This window comes from Lingula anatina, chromosome 4 (assembly GCF_051362555.1).
Source record: "Lingula anatina isolate TDL-2025a chromosome 4, LinAna3.0, whole genome shotgun sequence".
Taxonomy (NCBI): Eukaryota; Metazoa; Brachiopoda; class Lingulata; order Lingulida; family Lingulidae; genus Lingula; species Lingula anatina.
The window spans coordinates 3,844,925-3,866,346 of record NC_141770.1 but is presented as its reverse complement, the minus strand read 5'-3'; the positions used below and the strand labels follow the sequence as shown (position 1 = coordinate 3,866,346).

At 34.7% G+C, this 21,422-nt stretch overlaps 1 protein-coding gene across 3 annotated transcripts in view; it reads right to left on the bottom strand.

The window, feature by feature from the left end:
* LOC106164374 (uncharacterized) overlaps positions 1–21,422 on the bottom strand; it is a 629,853-nt gene that overhangs the window by 268,666 nt on the left and 339,765 nt on the right. Inside the window, exons 1-4 of one of the 3 annotated variants that reach the window (XM_087012325.1) lie at positions 9,472–9,561; positions 2,831–4,627; positions 2,079–2,297; positions 1,279–1,450 (exon numbers count right to left, since the gene is read on the bottom strand). The exons of the other annotated variants lie outside the window; for them this stretch is intronic. The gene's annotated coding sequence lies outside the window, so the exon portion shown is untranslated. Of the gene's footprint in view, positions 1–1,278; positions 1,451–2,078; positions 2,298–2,830; positions 4,628–9,471; positions 9,562–21,422 lie in introns of those variants that run through there. 3 annotated transcript variants of the gene reach the window in all.

Here is a 21,422-nt window from a genome sequence, read left to right as displayed (position 1 = left end):
ATAACTGCTTCAATATTTTTCATGTGGTGTGGAGGAGTTTAATTAGTAGGAAACAAGAACAAGAAAATGACTTTTAATGGGAAAGAAAAACTAACTTGCCGTAGAAATCCAACATTTTCCAACTTAAGATATCATCAAAAACGCATATACCGGTACATACCGGTTTAGGCTACGTATACGTACTGTAGTACGGCAAATCAAATCTTAAGCGATTTATTCTAAAATCTTGGTTCTTCTTTAACTCCCACACACCCCTTTATTTTGCAATAATGCACTAAGCTACCCTGCTATTTGGAATGTGGCATTTGAATCTTTGATACTTTTTGGATACTTTTTTTACAAATATGCGCGTTGTTTTATAAATAGCTAGGTCAACATAATGCATTAGTAGTTCAAGGTCATTGTAAAACTTTCCAGGAACGCATACACGAAAGGTACAGTGACAGAAATATTACTTGATCGTTTTTCTTTGAAATGATACATGTGTTGATATTTTTAATAAAGATGTAACCTGCAAATAAATGTTCTTTTTGCGACGGTCTGAGACCGCCATTTTTTCGTCATTATCTTAGCTGCATCTTGGATTTTTTCTTCTGGTGACAATACAAGAAATAACACGTTCTTGAAACTTTGAAATTTTAAACCTTAGGTGGTGTTTTAACTTATATCTAAAAATGAGATAAATTTAGGCCCGGAAACTTTTTTCTCGCAACATAGTCCCACCCCCTACGATACTCATTTTGAGAACGATTTTATTTTCAAAATTCAAAATCGTGAACATATTTCATTAAAATTTTAGCATATTTCAATAATCCTTTGAAATCGAGGGTAAGAGCATGAACTTTTCTTATTATCTTTACAAAATCACAATTCAAAACGACCTGGTTTGTTTTTAAACTGGTTTTATTTGCTGGACACAATTGTGACTGCTGAGACCAGCACATTCTCAGATTGAACATAGTTTAATAAACAGAACACTGCCAAATCTGTTGGAATTTTTGTGACATTTGCACACAATCTGCCTAACAATTGAAAAATTCTGGAATAATGATATCAATTGGCTGGACTAATTGAAAGACATTTTCTGAGGAGTAATTTGAGAGAAGTCACTAAGGAAATTACTAACATAAAATTTAAATCATGACAAAATTACTCAAACTTTAAGGGAACAAAATGCGATTAATGCTTTTTTTCTCTCAAAGGAGGAAGACTAAGAGACCAATTATATACTGTCATGTGACTTGTAAAACAATATCAACCATTAGTTAAGTGTAGCACCTGCAAGCAGTCCAGTTACTGTCATGACAATGGGTCATCCCAGGGAAGTAATGACCACTGCTCCACTTTGGGTCCAATACATTTCGTCCCAAACTGACCATATCAAGCAGGCCACTATGGAGATGCTTCACAACAACAACATGTACAACAACTGTCAAACCATGTGTGTGAACTAGAAAAAAGATAAACATTCATTTAACAAGTTAATCAACCACTTGACCGCTAATGCTCAAAGGGTAATAAATATCCTGGGCTCCGTATCTCGAAAGGTTTGCTATGTTGCGCACATGCGCAAGTGTCTCGATTCCATAACCTATTCTATTTCGAGATACGGGGCCATGGAATCGAGACACTTGCGCACGTGCGCAACATAGCGAACCTTTCGAGATACGGAGCCCAGCAGTCCAGCCAACAAAGGAACATGTCCTTTAGCCACTATATATAAAGAGTAAAATGCACATGTACAATATTTATTAATAAGTTGAAGTATTCATTTTTTAGATGCTTTGTGCATAAATAATTAATGGATCAAATTAAACAAATGCACTGGTAACAAATGAGAGATGTGGATAAAAAATGCCCTTAACAACTATAAAGCTTCAATGCACATTACAATTTAAAGTTTTTAAAATAAAGAAGTGTGGTAATTACAAAACCCATGCTTTTTAAGTCACATTAAAAATTATTCAAATCCAAAACTTGTGATAACTTGTCTTGTGTCTCTACAGAGGTACGAAAGAAGACCAATTATACCTGTTGTGACTTGAAAAAGAAAACCAGTTGTTCATTTTGTGTACTACCTGCAAGAAGTCCAGTTACCTGTTTACCATGGCTGTCCTGTCTCTGGCTCTTCACAACCCATTCATCCTGAAACTTCCTGTGTCTTGCACAACTGTGTGAGATGAAGGGATATTCCTGCAGCTTCTATTTCCTGTCGTCTTCATATTTACAATACATGTCCCCTATGTTCAGCCAGGTAAAGTCAGTTCACCTAGAAGACACAACTGTATGGAGACGAGCTGGAAAAAGAGACAAAAGATTATATTAATCAAGTAACATAAATTATCTTAATAAAAGACAGAACCCTGACAGTCCACAAGAGTCAGCAGAATATTAAACCTACAATATACTGCCAATTGTCCACCTAATATGACAGACATCACAGTTGTGGTGACTGGACCGAGACAAGTTTAAAATGTATTTTGGAGGCTGCTGGGCACAATTGTGACTGCTGAGTTGAGAACAATCTTAGATTAAACATAGTTAAATAAACAGAATTCTGCCAAATCTTCTGGAATTTTTGTGAAATTAGCACACAAATTGCCTAACACCTGTAATAATCTGGGATAAGTATATCAGTTGACTGTGCCTCGTAGAATATATTTTGTGAAGAGTAACATAAGAAAAGTGAAAAAAATTATCTAAATTTAAAGGAAACACAAAATATGATAACTGGTTTGTTGATCTACACGAGAAGGACAGAAGACAAATTATCTATTGTAACACAACTAGTACAAGTAAAACAAAACCAAGCAATAATTTTGTGCACTACCTGCAAGGAGGCGTTTTTGGCATGGTGATGGGTGACTGTGGGCAATGACCACTGCTCCACCTTGGGTCAAATACATATCATCTGTTATGACCAGGTGATGTGGGTCTCACTCGCCATGTGATTCTTTCACACTTGTTCCCATTACCATGTCATCCACCAGGTGGTGGCCCCGGTCAAGACGCGACTAATGGGCAGCCATGTATTGGATATAACATTCCTCCCAACCATAACTTTTTTCTACAACATATAAACTTTTGAAAAAAACAGTCTTTGTCAAACATTATCCTTGAATATTCTGAATCCTAATGAATTTTCAGTTTTCATATTGTATAAAGTCACATCTTGAGTGCTATATGCTCAAGCTTTTCAGGACAGCGATCCGCCTTCATCCTGATTAAATATAAATTATCTCAGATTACTTTTTTTAGGACAGCGATCCGCCTTCATCCTGAATTAATACAAATTATCTCAGATTACTTTTTTCAGGACAGCAATCCGCCTTCATCCTGATTAAATATAAATTATCTCAGATTCCTTTTTTTCAGGGCAGCGAACCGCCTTCATCCTGATTACATTGGAAAAAATCTCAGATTACTTTTTTTTAGGACAGCGATCCGCCTTCATCCTGATTAAATATCAATTATCTCAGATTACTTTTTTTTAGGACAGCGACCCGCCTTCATCCTGATAAAATATCAATTATCTCAGATTACATTTTTTAGGACAGCGATCCGCCTTCATCCTGATTAAATATCAATTATCTCAGATTACTTTTTTTGTAGGACAGCGATCCGCCTTCATCCTGATTACATACAAATGATTGTACTGTTACTTTAATACAAAATCTTTAAAGTAACCTGGTTGTCTGGTTGTTCTCTTTGGTCTGGTGTAAATTGGTTCTTCAATATGATCACTGTTTTTCTCTTGCTGTGTCATCTTCTCATCAACTGAATTCTCTGTATTTAATGCAATATCATCTAAGTTTGGAATATTGTGTGTGTCTGTTGCTGCAATGTCACTTTTCACTGTAATATATCACTAAGTTGCAATTCATATGCATCATCTTGTCTTCTCATCTCATTTGTGTTTTCTTTCAAATACAAGTCTGCTGGAATTTTCATTACATCATCTGTTGTGTTTATGACATTGTTACACAGTTTGAATTGACTTGTGTCTCTGCAGATTGTTCTTCTGTCTGTAACTCTTCTGGCAGTAACTTGAGAACCATGTATTTCCATGACGACATAGAAAATCAGTTCATATGGTGTTGAGAGTTTGTTTCTTTTGTTCTGTTTAACTAAAACATAGTCACGTATAATGAGTGTATTCTCCCTCCAAGTTTGATTAGTGTTGGGTCAGTGAGTGTTTTCTCTGCTATCTCAACGAGAATCGCTGCATTTTCAGATTTGACCATCCATCTGATCATCTTCTCTGTACTATGACCACCCATTTGTGGCAGTGGGTGTCTGGAGAGATAATCTGGGTCTGCATCATTCTTTCCTGGCTCATATACCACTTCATAGTCAACATCTTGTAAGTCCATCACCCATTGCTCTATTCTCGGTGGTAATTTTGCTTGTGCTTTGTTAAACATGGGTATATGTTTGTGTGCTTCTAGGATGTCCCAGTATGGTTCAATGTCCTCATCTTTTCTGTATAGATTGCTGATTCCAATCTCCTGTTGAGATTCTCCCTCCAAGTTTGATAAGTGTTGGGTCAGTGAGGGTTTTCTGTGCTATCTCATTGAGAATCGCTGCATTTTCAGATTTGACCACTCTGTCAAACTGTTTGCCTGAGCTGAAAAAACAAAAAAGAGAAACACTCATTATAAACATTCAACTGGCCTGTAACCAGCTATTTCAAAAGTTTTTTTTTTCCTAAAAAAAGTGGACCTTTTACCATGAAACCATTGTGTACCTAAATGAAAATTTACCCAGAGGGAACCTTTTCCTGGCAAAAAGGGCTGTTTGTTTGCATGTCTAAACTCGCAGTGGTCCTGGGCAAAGTCCAACTTGGCAGCTTCCTCATATTCACAGAAATTTGTACTTTCAAAAAATTGCTAATATGCATCTGATGTTTTGCCATGACTTCATGTAAAACAAGGCAGCAAAGCTGTCAAATGTACAGACAAAAAGCAGGAAATAACAAAATAGGCTACTGTCAATTCTGATGCAAAAGTACATTATGTTAAACTGCACATTCAACATCAAATTTTAATTATGCTCAACAGGTAATACCAATGTAAGTAAAATGTGAAACAAGTATAAGGCTTCAGGCCCATGGGAGTTCAAGTTCACACTTTGAAAATGTAAAACTTCCAGAAAAAGAAGTCAATTAGACTGCTTTTCCAACTCAGGCTGCATTTTAGTCCTGTATTTCTTTTTTGAAAGTTTGGCAATCATTAGTAACATGGTTTTCCCATAATGGTCATCATGGCAGCAGCACCCAAAATTGTGTTTTCTTCTATTCTGATGCAATATTACATAATGGTTAACAGCATAATGACAATCAATTTTTAATAACAAAATATATGTATCATGGATTTTCAGAAAATGTGACTAGCCTGGGTCTTCAAGCCTGTGGAACTTCAAAGTCACACCTTGAAAATGCCAATATGTGAAAAATTAAATTTTCACAAAAAAAAACTGTTTAACTGGCAGATTGCATTGCCTACTGAAGCTATATTTTAGTCCCATGTTTCTTTCCTGTAAGTTTGAGAACAGTAAGTGACATGGTTTTTCTTAAATGGTCATCATAGTAGCAGTGCCCAAAAATAGTTTTTTTTTCTAATTTTGATGCAATATTACATAATGTTTAACAGCATAATGACCATTAATTTCTAATAAAATATTAGTATCATGGATATTCAGAAAATGTGACAAGCAAAGGTCTTCTGGCCCATGGAACTTCAAAGTCACAACTTGAAAATGCCAAAATGTAAACAAGACAGCACTGTTCTGAAATGTTTTTTTCCACATTTTTAACAATTTTTAACATAAAACAAAATTAACAGTTTACTGCCATTTATATATGATCAACTAAAAAAAAAAATGATGAGATGGGAAAAAAATCAATAGAGCAGTGTTTAATGTCCAATTTCTTCCATTCTGAGATTCTGAACATAGTGAATGATTGAATCTGACAAACTGCAATGATATGAGTTTATTTCCATTTTTGAAACTTTATTACACAATACACGATAGCAAGTTTACCATCATTTTTACAAAATCAACCAACAATGTTGTAAAGATGCAGGAAATGTCAAACAAACACTTTTACGTATCTTATTAATTAAATAATGAAACTGTTAACATGCCTAAGAATTGAATTGAATCTGAGGAAATGTGAAAAAACAGCATAACTTCTAAAATAATGGCCCGATTATGCTGATTTTCAAACTCAACCTGAGTTTTAGTAAGATTAACCACTCCTGTGAGTTTCATGACAATTGGCCTATCTGTTTTTCTTATATTGTGTTAACAGTGTTGCATATATGCTGAAAAGTGAAAAAAACAGCATAACTACTAAAATAGTGGCCCGATCATGCCGATTTTCGAACTTGACCTGCATTTTAGTAAGATTAACCACTCCTGTGAGTTTCATGACAACTGGCCTATACGTTTTTCTTATATTGTGTTAACAGTGTTGCATATATGCTGAAAAGTGAAAAAAAAAAAAAGCATAACTTCTACAATAATGCCTCGATCATGTTGATTTTCCAACTTGACCTGCGTTTTATGAATATTCATCAGCTCTGTAAATATAAAGCCAAAAAGTAAAACTGTCTTCCACTTATGGTGTTAATGATAAAAGTGCACGGCGACGGCAACATGGACGGCGACGACAGATGCAGGTGATGGCAATATGTACAAAATAAAATATATGTATCGTGGATTTTCAGAAAATGTGACTAGCATGGGTCTTCAAGCCCGTGGAGGTTCTAAGTCACACCTTGAAAATGCCAATATGTGAAAAATTAAATTTTCACAAAAAAACGATTAACTGCCAGAAAGAATTACCAGACAGACTGCATTGCCTAATTAAACTGTATCTTAGTCCCATGTTTCTTTCCTATAAGTTTGAGAACAGTAAGTGACATGGTTTTCCTTAAATGGTCATCATGGGAGCAGTGTCCAAAATAGGGGTTTCTTCAAATTTTGATGCAATATTACATAATGTTTAACAGCATAATGACCATCAATTTTTATGTACAGACACAGATGTGTCTGTACATATTGCCATCACCTGCGTCTGTCGTCGCCGTCGCCGATCATGTCGCCGTCGCCGTTGCCGTGCACTTTCAGCGTTAACACTATAAGTGGAAGACAGTTTTACTTTTTGGCTTTATATTTACAGAGCTGACTAATATTCATAAAACGCGGGTCAAGTTCGAAAATCAGCATGATCGGGCCATTATTGTAGAATTTATGCTGTTTTTTCACTTTTTAGCATATATGCAACACTGTTAACACATTTCAAGGAAAACCGATAGGCTAGTCACATTTTCTGAGTTGGAAAAGCAGTCTATGATGACCATTTAAGAAAAACCATGTCACTTACTGTTCTCAAACTTACAGGAAAGAAACATGGGACTAAAATACAGCTTCAGTAGGCAATGCAGTCTGTTTGGTAATTCTTTCTGCTAGTTAAACAGTTTTTTTGTGAAAATTTAATTTTTCACATATTGGCATTTTCAAGGTGTGACTTTGAAGTTCCACAGGCTTGAAGACCCAGGCTAGTCACATTTTCTGAAAATCCATGATACATATATTTTGTTATTAAAAATTGATTGTCATTATGCTGTTAACCATTATGTAATATTGCATCAGAATAGAAGAAAACACAATTTTGGGTGCTGCTGCCATGATGACCATTATGGGAAAACCATGTTACTTATGATTGCCAAACTTTCAAAAAAGAAATACAGGACTAAAATGCAGCCTGAGTTGGAAAAGCAGTCTAATTGACTTCTTTTTCTGGAAGTTTTACATTTTCAAAGTGTGAACTTGAACTCCCATGGGCCTGAAGCCTTATGCTTGTTTCACATTTTACTTACATTGGTATTACCTGTTGAGCATAATTAAAATTTGATGTTGAATTTGCAGTTTAACATAATGTACTTTTGCATCAGAATTGACAGTAGCCTATTTTGTTATTTCCTGCTTTTTGTCTGTACATTTGACAGCTTTGCTGCCTTGTTAATAATAAAATATTAGTATCATGGATATTCAGAAAATGTGACAAGCAAAGGTCTTCAGGCCCATGTAACTTCAAAGTCACACCTTGAAAATGCCAAAATGTAAACAAGACAGCACTGTCCTGAAATGTGTTTTTTTCCATTTTTAACAATTGTTTTACATATAACAAAATTAACAGTTTACTGCCATTTTTATATGATCAACTAATAAAATTGATGACATGGGAAAAATATCAATAGAACAGTGTTTAATGTCCAATTTCCTCCATTCCGAGTTTCTGAACATAGTGAATGAATTAATCTGACAAACTGCAATGATATGAGTTTTTTTCCATTTTTGAAACTCTATTATACAATACATGATAACAAGTTTACCATCATTTTTACATAATCAACTAACAATGTTGTAAAGTTGCAGGAAATGTCAAACAAACACATTTACATATCTTATAAGTTAAATAATGAGACTGTTAACATGCCAAAGAATTGAATCTGAGGAAATGTGAAAAAACAGCATAACTTATAAAATAATGGCCCCATTATGCTGATTTTTGAACTTGACCTGCGTTTTAGTAAGATTGATTACTAATGTGAGTTTCATGACAACAGGCCTATCGGTTGTCCTTGAAATGTGTTAACAATGTTGCATATATGCTAAAAAGTGAAAAAACAGCATAACTACTAAAATAGTGGCCCGATCATGCCGATTTTCGAACTTGACCTGCGTTTTAGTAAGATTGATTACTCCTGTGAGTTTCATGACAACAGGCCTATCAGTTTTCCTTAAAATGTGTTAACAGGGTTGCATATATGCTGAAAAGTGAAAAAACAGCATAACTTCTACAATAATGGCCCGATCATGCTGACTTTCGAACTTGACCTGTGTTTTATGAATATTCATCAGCTCTGTAAATATAAAGCCAAAAAGTAAAACTGCCCTCCACTTATCGTGTTAACAAGGAAAGTGCACGGCGCCGGCATCGGCATCGGCGACGGCATCGGCGACGACAGACGCAGGTGATGGCAATATGTACAGACACTTCTGTGTCTGTACATAAAAAATCAAACTTAAAATTGTCATCATTTTATATTGGCAATTTAAGCTAAATTTAGAGGGACATTTGTTGTGACTTTGCATCTTAAGCAGCCCGACATGCCTCAAAATGTGTCACAACACTATATTCAATGCAGGAATGGTGCAGTCCAGATGTAACATTGTAATAATGTGATGTTATACTTGGCTACATACTGAGGTATGTATGAATTCCTAACATACAAAGCCATTACTTCATTCCAGTTGGAGAGTTAGAGAGTTATAAAGAGAGTTATAAAGATACCTGATGGGACGAAGTGAACACTGCAAAAATCCCCACAAATAACTTTTTAAAACAACATATAGAAACCCTTTTGCTCCCTAACTCTGCTAGAACTTTTTATGTTTTACCTCAGATATTTCCAGGAATTCAGATCTACTGAATAACACTTAAAACACTCCCTTTATCCATCCTCTAGCTCTTGTATCTGCAGCTCCTTCCACTAGTGGGCTTGATTTGGTCTTAAAGTGCAATTTAAGAACACAAATAGTCTTACATGATCTTAAAACATGAGTAAGACCATTTCTAGTCTGACAGCCAATTAAGTTGTCTCCCCTTACACATTCTCCTATTGTGAGCAGAGGTGTCCTCTATTGTGAGGGGAGGTATCCCCCATTGTGAGGGGAGGAAACTGCTTGACCACTTAAGTAGATGTTAGATCATTTTTGATCTTAAAAGCAGATTCAGTCCATTTTAAGACTACTGCTGTAATGATTAAGATCGTGTAAGATCACTTGTGAACTTAAAGCAATAATAACTCTTCCTTTGAGATTCAAAATTCTGCATGAAATACATTGTAAACAACGCATGGAAATATATTCTATTGTATTTTACCACTAAAACGGCCGTTATTGCAGTAAAACTAAAATCTGTGCTTGTCAATAGGGCTTTCGATGCTTTCATCAAGGCATTCGTTGCTAATGACGTAATGGTGTCACGCGGATTCTCGCGTTCATTCGAGACCAAAATAACATATGGCGCCAAACGCATTAATGCGGACGCAGACGTAAGTTGCGAGTTTTTGTACAGTGCGTCGGATAACGAAAAGCCCAGAATGGCACACATTGTGGATATTAATGTATTTTTAACAAAAAGACGAATATATCTCATGAATCTTATATAGTGTTGTTGTTGTCTGCTTTTCCCGCGGTTTTAAGTAGGTCAACAGTGACTATGCGATGTCAGAGAGAGCTCCGTCAGTTAAAATCTCTTAAGAGATTTTAACAAAAAACCGTACGTTTAGGAAAAAAACCCTGGATTAACTTTGAATGCAGGAATGGGGTCGCTGACCATTGGTAAGTACGGGAAAATTGCCGTTTACTCCAGGAAAATCCAATTTTTGGCCAAAATGAAGAGTTATTATGACTTTAAATTGCACTTTAAGACCAAATCTAGCCCACTAGTGTTCTCTCTCCTCTCTCTCAAAAGCCCCGCCCAACTGTCGCTTTCAACCCCAAGACTTCCGGTACCAGATCACTGCAACAAAGTACTCACCCTTTTGTCATCAAGAAAGTCTTTGCATGCATTTAAAAGGATGCTGGAATCGTGGAATGTCCTACTGCTTCACTTGGGACTTTAATGGTAACTCATAAATATATCTTGTCCTTGGTATAGCGTTATTTCATAACGTGTAAAATGTTCCCGCTCCGCCGAACTAAGCCCGACTAAGTAGGTCAACGAAAACCCGCAGTGAATACTGGGTCACATCTCGGTACATCCGGTCACATGAAGCGCGCCGCAGTTTTACTCTGCGTCCAAGTTATTATATCTTTTGATTTTTCGTTTAGATGTGATATTATTGATTGAGAATATATTTTTACAAAAAGGTAATTTTAAGTTCTTTTTTATTGTTATTTTTATATATTTTCTTTTTACTTCAACTTTTGCTAGATGTCAGCAACACAACGCAAATGGAGCATTTAAGGAGCTTCACATTTAATTAGCATTAAAAGTATAATAAACATACTTGAAAATATTATAAAGTCAATTTTTGCTTAAATATCCTGCAAAGTTACTAACACCTGTACTTTACTTTTATAGACAGCGCCAGAGACTGTGCTAGTAGGATTAGGGAAGCCTATATTAGATGCCCGTTAATTTTTTTTCAAAAGGTCTCAATTTTTTCCTCAATCCCAAGTATATTTTCTCAATGCCTGGTAACGAAGGTTTTGCAAATGGCTTTCTAAGAGAATGTCGTGTTTCGTGTAAAACATCTGACTGTGTTCTATCAAGGAGTTATAACTCCTTGGTTCTATTAACATATCGTCTAGCCTTGGACATATGTAGGTCTAGCTAATCAAGAGGGCACGCTGGGAAGGAAAGGGGGGGGGGGTAGTGATCACAGTTCAGGCCAAAGGAAAATAAAATCATCAAATCACAAATCACATAAATTAATTATAAACTTTATTCATATCTCATTGAAAATGCTAGTCTGGCGAGCTGAAAATAAATATCACCGAGTATAATAACTTCGTTCCACTATAGGGATAGAAACCCGCAATTCACGATTCACAGGAATGGGGTGCTTCACATCTCGGAGAATGATAAGTGGCTGTTACGGGAAAGGAAAACGCCCAACGGGGCCTTCAGTCCTTGTCTTAACTAAAATGAAGATTTTATTAATGACTAAAATATTTCAAAACATTAAAGCAACTAAAATTAATGATCTGGAGCAAAAATACGCCACGAAGGATTTTTCGGCTTTTAAAAGTAGCTGCAAGTCATTCATTGTATTATTTAAGATAAACATTCTAGACATTTTCTGAGACGTTAGACTTGCTTCCAAACAAGTACCTTATTTATCTACTTTATTGAAAATAAACTTATAGGCAAATGTGAGATGGTGTTGCAAGCGACAGTAACGAAGGTCTAAAAATGAGTCTGCATTTTGTGTTTTAAATATGATTAGCACATGTGCTTAGCTAACTTATGCAACGATTTTCGTGTGAATCGAAAGACTAACCAAAGAAAGAGCGAGAGAGACCATATGTTGTTATTATTCATCTACACAACGTACCTCCGACCGTGTTGGGAGTTCAACCCCCTTGAGGACTCAGATGGTAGCTGTCGTCAATACTGCTTTTACTGAACGTAACAAACGCAATCGTCCTTTGCGCTCAAATCATAAACAGGAATCTTTCTTCAAAAATTATTAAACACATCCTTACATTTTATACATAGGCCTATCTATGAATATCTAGTGAAAACTCTATCTGTGACTCAGGTAGAGTGTACTCTCTCTCTCTCTCTCTCTCTCTCTCTCTCTCCGGTTGTCTCTGGCCGAATTCACAACCAGTTGATCCTCGGACCAGAATCAGATAACAAACCTCTTTTATGATAATTAACTGTTATGACTGATAAAAAAACTGCAGATTTTCATTCGACAGCATCTTCCGTATTTTTACGAAAAAATATATTGAAAACGCATCTGTAAAGATTAACTCTGAAAGGTGAAAAAATGCCTGAGCTTTTGCTTGTGAACCTTCTTCAGGTACCAAAACAAGAATAAACAAGCAAACTACAGGGATGCGTGACGTATGATGCATGGAAAAGGGACACGAAGTTAGAAGTGCGTGATAAAGGTTAACGTCTTGAAGATTACGTTATAATAAACACTCCGAATAATACCATTCACTTTAGAAAAAATGAAAAAACTATAATGTACGGCTGTTTGTCTAGCGACCACTGCGCAAAAGCTTTAAATTTCTCTATTATTGTGGCTAAACAGTTTATAAACAAAAATTCAGAAAATCCATCAGTCTATGATTTTGAACTGTTTCTGCATTTTCTCAGTCAGAAGAAGAAAATAGTAAAATACATTGCTATAAAGACAGGTAAAGAAGATTGGTTTAATACAAAATGGAAACGCATTCCATTACCATAACGTGTTAAAATGTCCACCTCTAGTACGTTATAGTTGCCGATATGTAGCACACAACAAGCATGTATACGTGTAGTATGTATGGATGGATGAGTGAGTGAAAGTATTTCTATATATTTATGTTCTTTTTTATTTATCAGTATTTAATTACCGAAATTATCACCAGTAGGCCCTACTATGTGCATTTAATTTTTATCTGTTTAAATATTTCATTATATATGTATATTTTCTTTTTTTTATTTGAGTTAATAAACGCATTAAAATAAATAAATAAATAAAAAAGAATCATGAACAAATCTGGATGACTCTATCTATAACAATTAAAGTAATTATTACCTAAAAATAAAAAAATTACTTTTCAAGAATACAAGAAAAATTAATGAAAAGAACAAAGGCAAAATAATTTTAAATTAAAAATGGAACCTGAACAACAAATACAGCTTCAAGCAAATGGAAATGAAAATAGAATATACACACCCTTGACGTACGAGTTAAGCTACAATTAATTTTTAAAAATAATGTCGGTACTGTCAATGTATGGCAGGACTACGTGAAAACGACATACACTCTCCTCTACACATACACTAAACACACACGCGCGCGCACACACACACACTCACACGCACACACACACGCACAGGCTCATCGTCGAAGAGGGGGAGAGCCAAATTCAATCATTGAAGTTGTACATCGGTTCACTATTTGTCCTAAGTAAATCATCATAAAATAAACGAATCAGAACAAAATTACAATAAAGCGCGGAATGTGCAGACCAGCATAATCAACACCTGTGGGTTTGGATACAAAACTGCTCTTCCCCGTTGCCAACGCTCTCAATTCAGTATCTTTTAAAATAAAATGTTTTATTTTACATAAAAATACGTATAAAACAACAGATGTAATATTGTTCATTAACCCAAATATGTTATACATGTAGCATTATCAAAATAGAACAACCATATCTTCTTGAACATGAAAAGTCACATTAGAATCCCCCCCCCCCCCCATCCCACCAATACGCCCCATTTCTACTGATACCATACAAACTCAGCGTGTGTAGGTGTGTGAAAACTAAAGTAGATCAAAAGTTCACGGATAGGATATGCCATGTAAGGATTCATAGGGGAGATAGGTAATCTCCTTTTGCTCTTTTTTTTATCCTGTCAATTTTGAGAAGAAATACAGTGAATCGGTGTCTCTCATTGCACTTAGTCAATATAAATTCAAATATGTAAAAATATCTTTCCTTTATCACGTAATTCCTCAGATGTAATAAAATACAGCATTTCCCTAGGAAACCTTGACCCCCTCTTGTGAATGCAATGTGCCGTCTGCAGAGCTTAGCGTCTGCTACCACGCTGGATGCTTCGCGGTTCCCGGGAATTGAACAGTTAACGCGGTCCGAAAAATTTTAGGGAGAGTCAGATGAAATATAGAGGGACCGTGGCATCTATAAAGTTCTACATGATGAAGCTGGAGATGTGGGCTAGTTTTACTCTTTTCTCTCAAAGTTTGCAAAATACTCTGACTTTCAGTACCCGCATGCAACCAAAATATTTTGCTGGTATCTTGATACATCTCCCACTTGTGTCTCCCCCATAAAACGGTCCACACTAAAAAATCAATAATCGTATGGCAATTTTATACAGGCAATTGACCTACTTTTATACCCATGCAGCTATCAACGAGTTTTATGGCTGTGGAGTGAAATCGTGATACACGTCTGTGATATAAAAATTATTTCTAATTACATAATTTACAAACAGTGCATTTGGAATAAAGGTGTCCAGATTTGTGAGCAAAAGATGACATTGCTATTTGAAAATAATGAAAAAATTGGAGACAAGCCTAAATCAGAAAAAAATGCATTTTTTTCTTATATGCAAATTAGGTTCCTTGAAGTAATATAAGACTGGCCGGAAGTGATGTTCAGAGATTTGTAATGGTGATCCTGATGGCCTTGATGATCTTAATGGTGGTTCAAAAAATATTATCAAAGTTTTCAGTTGTCATCTGGTGAGAAAGAAATTTTCTGCACTAACACAATCATTCCACGTGTGAAAAATAATTAGTAAACGCGCCTCAGAGATGTGCTGCAGACGTCACGGCTTTTGGGCGAAAATCACACGCGACAATTCGTCATAATTATTTGATATAGGTAAAAAACTGTGATTGAAAATGGATATCGGCAAAACATTAAAATTTTGACAGCATTTCTGTTTATTTGTGTTCGACAAAAATGAATTTAATTAGAATACCCCCTCTCTCTCTCTTTTTAAGCGAATATAAAGGAGAAAGCCGAGCGAAAAAAATAATGCGCATAACAGTCAAAATATTCAGAAGTAAAAAAAAATTCAGAGTTAAAAATCTTGTTGGCCACTACATTTCCTCTTCATAGAGGATCACATGGAAAATTTTAAGGCAACTTGTAGCCTTTTCAATTGATGTTGTAAAGTAAATGACTTACACTTTCACTAACTGCAGATAAAGATTATAACGGAATCAAACAAGTTAAAGGAAAGGGAGTTATTGAGTGTTGCGCCGACAGACAACTCACAACGTAAATAACAACAACAACAACAATCTACACGCAATATGGTAACGTGCATATCGGTAACGCAGTGGCCGATAAAGAGGTTTCTGAAAAATATATCGCACCACTATTCCCCTCTTGAAATTAGAATTTTGTCTAACCTTTGTACATTTTTAATTGGAAAATCTACTTATTGATATTATTCCATTTTTTCATAAAAATGATTTGTTTTTCTTATAAAAATTAAAGGGAAAGGGAAAAGATTAGAGGGAGAAAAAGAGAAAAAAACAATTGAACATACATATTTTCCCCCAAAATATCCTTTATTACAGTAAAATAATGAAGAACATACATACTATTGGCATGCATGTACCAAAAACAAAAAGACTTTCACTAGTATCTAAAAATGAAAACCAATATATCTTCATACATAAAGAACAATGCACCACCTCCAAAAGAATTAACAAAATTTCAAGTATGGCATTACAGTATGGACAGACCTCTATTCAAACAAATAAAAAATACATCAATACAACAATTTTGAATATCTAATTTCCTTGATCTGAAAACAGTAAAGGAACGAATCTGACAAACTACACTGATATAATTTTATTTCCATTTCTTATTCTTTACTTCACAATAAACGTTCTAGATTTACCATCATTTTAATATAAACAACTAACAAAATTGTTAAGATGCAGAAAATGTCAAAAGAACATGTTTACATATGCAACTAAAAAAGCACTCAGAGAGCGCAGACCTCTGCCAAGTCAGCAAAGTCTCCACCCAATGCAGTTTCACCCCTAAATTTTCATTCTATAATGATTAAGTTTTTTATTTTTGATTATTGATTGATTATTGATCACCACCAAAAACTATTCATCTGTTCTTTGGCCCATTCTGACAGTTCCTGAAAATTTCATCCAAATTGGCTTTTTGAGTTATGTGGATGACAGACAAACAGGGGTGAAAACATAACCTCCTTGGCGAAGGTAATTAGTTCAATAATAAGACGGTTAACATGCCAAAGAATTGAAAATAGCATAAGTGACAGCAATGTACAGACATGGCTGAAAATAAAAATCATATTTAAGTGAATGTTGCAATGGTGTGGGACAAATTTTCTTCCAGCCTTCTTAAAGCTTTTATATTTGTACAACATTAATAAAATTTCTATCTGAAGACGTCTATACAAATGTCACATGACATACAGTTTAAAGCCAGAAGGAAAAAGCATTATTATGTCTTATATATTGTAAAATTAAAATTGATCTTCTACCCTTTTCTGAACCAAGACAACAGTTCTTGGAATGTTGAGTACACCAAGGAAGCCAACACAGATGTATTTCTAGGATAATGTATTAAAACAAACTGCAAAATGCTATTTTGGATTTTCATCTGGATTCTTCATTTCAACTCCGCTGTTACATTAATAAGCTGTATCATTTTCCTCACATTTTTAAATACAACAAAAATATCATTATTACGGGTCAGATTATACTTGTCATGGAACTTTTTTGTTGGTTGTATTTGCCTTAGCACTTCTTTTAATTCAGTCCATTAATATATGTGCTAACTACTATGTAATAATACAGTCTCATGGTTACGTCTTGCAATCTGTAAAGCCTACAGATTAATCAAGATTTTAAAAATCTGTTAACTGATTTCTTATTGTTAAATTATCAACAAACAAACCAAATATTGGTATGAGAGTTCTTTGAGGAATATTTTATTTGCAAGCATATGGGCTCAAGCTTCTGCAAACTGCAACTTCAGCACAAACACAATATTCAAACAGGAGGACTGACTTTTCAATAGCGTAACATTTTACCTGGAATTATTTAGTAAACAGGAATCCAATTCTTCATCAGAGCTGAAAGACTGCACCCATACAAGAACATATATTTTATATGGGTTTGAAATAATACTTCACAATAAAGTTTCATCACAACCACCAACATCTATTTTGCTTTGGGCCAGATATATTCCTTCCTGATCTTTGCCTGACATCTGTTGGATGATCATCAAGAATTTAATGCTCAATAAAAAATCTTTGGTCTCATAAATCTGTATCAGTAACTAAAACATCAGTGTTGTAATCGTTTTCTGTCCTATACAAAGTCTGGTGTGCTGATGGCCACAACATTTCCTCCATGAAAAGCCACCGTTCCTGCAGGTGCCCCAGTCTGAACTCGCCCCCACCACTGGAATGCAGGGCCTTGCTTATACTGAAATCATAGCAACACCTATTTCAATATGCAGGGGAACCATTTGATATGATTACCAAAAATATAAGATTTTCACTTATAATAAATAAACAAGGCAGCAAAGCTGTCAAATGTACAGACAAAAAAAAAAAACAAAAAACAAAAAAAGATGCAAAAGAGGTCATTTTGTCAATTTTGATTAATAATAAATAATACTTATAATAGCACAGTCAGTCAACACTGATTTTTCATCATGCACAACAGGTAACATGGTCAATAACAGGAGCAGATCCAGAAATATTTTCTGACAGTATTCTAAAGTATTTTTGTTGATCCATCCTCCATTTTGATGGTCTTCCAACAGAAAAAATAGATACCCATCAATATAAACTTTAAAATCTGACTGTCTTCCAGGAGACCCAGAAGATGGTCTCAATCAACCCCTTCATTAAGATTACAGTTTCAGCACCATGAGAGTTAAAATTCACATGATGAAAGTCCCAATATATGAAAAATGATGACAGTGCATAAGATAATATTACATAGTGTATAAAGACATGAATACCAATACAACTGCTTATGTGAAAATACAGAAAATGTGCAGAGCCTCAGGTGGATGTGAGTTAAAAGTCACATCTTATAAATGCCAGTGTTGGAGAAAAAATTAAAAAGAAAACAACAAAAATATTATCTAATGAAGCTGTTATTCACTGCTTCCTTATTATGGCCACTATGTTATCTAGCAGAGAGCTTAACCTTTGGGAGTTACAGGGAAATATCAACAAGTGTGCTTTATGAAATCTCATTTAATGGCCACTGAATTAGGCAAATGAGTTTATAGCACTAAACTTGGCCTAGAGAATACCCAAGGGGAATTTAAAGACTGACCACACAAATTTGTCTATCAAAGGTCTTCAGGCCCATAAGTCACACCTTAAGAAAAGCAGAAAACAATAATGCACAAAAACAGGAGACTGACAATTCTGATGCAATAATACATTATGTTTAACTGCACAGTCAACATCAAATTTTAATTATGGTAACACTGATGAAAGTAAAAGCATAAGGCTTCAGGCCCATCGAAGTTCAAGTTTACAATTAGAAAGTGCCAGAATGAGAACAAGGCAGCAAAGCTGTCAAATGTACAGACAAAAATAGAAAATAATGATGCAAAATAGGTCATTTTGCCAATTGTGAGTGCAGACCTCTGCCCAGGCAGCAATTGTTGATTATATATATATATATATATATTACCTGCATAATTTACCTCCATAATTATCACTGCTTCCTCATTATTAATCTAGCAGAGAGCTTAACCTTTGGGAGTTTACAGGGAGATATCAACAAGTGTGCTTTATGTAATCTCATTTAATGGCCTATTAATAATCAATTAGGCAAATTACTTTATAACTCAGAGCTTAGCTAAGTGATACCCAAGGGAAATTTACAGACTGACCCTCTCAAAGACCCTTCAGGCCCATAAGTCACATCTTAAGAAAAGCACAAAACAATAATGCACAAAATAGGAGACTACCAATTCTGATGAAATGATACATTATGTTTAACTGCAAAGTCAACATCATATTTTAATTATGCACAGCAGGTAACACCGACCAAAGTAAAAGCATAAGGCTTCAAGCCCATCAGAGTTCAAGTTTATACTTAGAAAGTGCCAGAATAAAAAAATGAAAATTTCACACAAAATTGCATAAATTCAATAATAAACGATAACCCAATTGACCTAGCTTTCTAATTTTAACTGCATGCCAATCCTAAAAATCATTCTCATAAGTTAAGAATAATAATAAGTAACACAGTTTTCTTTTCATAATGTTTGCAGTAGCAGTGCAAAAAGATTATTGTAAATTTTGATGTAACATTGCATAATAAATTATAGAATAATTATCACCAATTTTTGATTATTGATTACAAATAGCATGGACACGTAGAAAATTTGATTACCATTCGGCTTCATGTCCATGGGAGCTCCGAGTCCCACAATGAATATGCCAAAAAGTTAATGAATATTTCACTCAAATGTATAACTTCCAGAAAAAGAAGCCAATTAGACTGCTTTTCCAACTCAGGCTGCATTTTAGTACAGTGTTTCTTTTTTTAAGGTTTGACAGTCATAAGTAACACGGTTTTCCCATCATGGTCATCATGGCAGCAGCACCAAAAATTGTGTTTTCTTCTATTTTGAAGCAACATTACATAATGCTTAACAGCATATATGACCATCAATTTTTATTTAATAGAATATTAGTAACATGGACTTTCAGAAAACATGACAAGCAAAGGTCGTCAGAATCATGGAACTTCAAAGTCACACCTTGAAAATGCCAATAAGTTAAAAATTAAATTTTCACAAAAAACTGTTTAACTGCCAGAAAAAATTACCAAACAGACTGCATTGCCTACTGAAGCTGTATTTTAGACCCACATTTCTTTCCTGTAAGTTTGATAACAGTAAGTGACATGATTTTCTTTAAATGGTCATCATGGGAGCAGTGCCCAAAATGTGGGTTTCTTCGAATCTTGATGCAATATTTCATAATGTTTAACAGTATAATGACCATCAATTTTTAATCATAAAATATTAGTATCATGGATATTCAGAAAATGTGACTAGCAAAGATCTGCAGGCTCATGGAACTTCAAAGTCACATCTTAAAAATGCCAAACTGTAAAAAAGACAGCACTGTTCTGAAATGGGTTTATTTCCATTTTAACACTTTTTAAACAAAACAAAATAAACAGTATACTTCCATTTTTATATGACCAACTAAGAAAATTGATGAGATGGGAAAAATATCAATAGAACAGTGTTAAATGTCCAATTTCCTCCATTCTGAGATTCTGAACATAGTTGATGATTGAATCTAACAAACTGCAATATGATATGATATGAGTTTATTTCCATTTTTGACACTTTATTACACAATACACGATATCAAGTTTACCATCATTTTTACATAATCAACTAACAATGTTGTAAAGATGCAGGAAATATCAAACAAACACTTTTACGTATCTTATTAGTTAAATAATGAGACTGTTAACATGCTTAAGAATTGAATCTGAGGAAATGTGAAAAAACAGCATAACTTCTAAAATAATGGCCAGATTATGCTGATTTTCCAACTCAACCTGCATTTTAGTAAGATTGACCACTCCTGTAAGTATAATGACAATTGGCCTATCTGTTTTTCTTATATAGTGTTATCAGTGTTGCATATATGTTGAAAAAAGTGAAAAAATAGCTTAACTCCCCTAAAAATGGCTTGATCATGATGATTTTCGAACATGATCTGTGGATTATGAATCTTCATCAGTTTTGTAAGTTTGAAGCCAAAAAGTAAAGCGGTTTTCCACTTAGCGTGTTATCGGTGCTGCATATATGCTGAAAAAAGTTTTTAAAAAAAAGCATAACTTCCCTACAAGTCACCCAATCATGCTGATTTTCGAACTTGACCTGCGTATTATAAATATTTATCAGTTCTGTAAGTTTCAAGCCAAAAGCCAAAACAGTTTTCCAGTTATCGTGTTATTGGTGCTGTATATATGCTGAAAAAAGAGAAAAAATAGCCTAAATTCACTAAAAAATGACCCAATCATGCCGATTTTCGAACTTGACCTGCGTATTATGAATATTTATCAGTTCTGTAAGTTTCAAGCCAA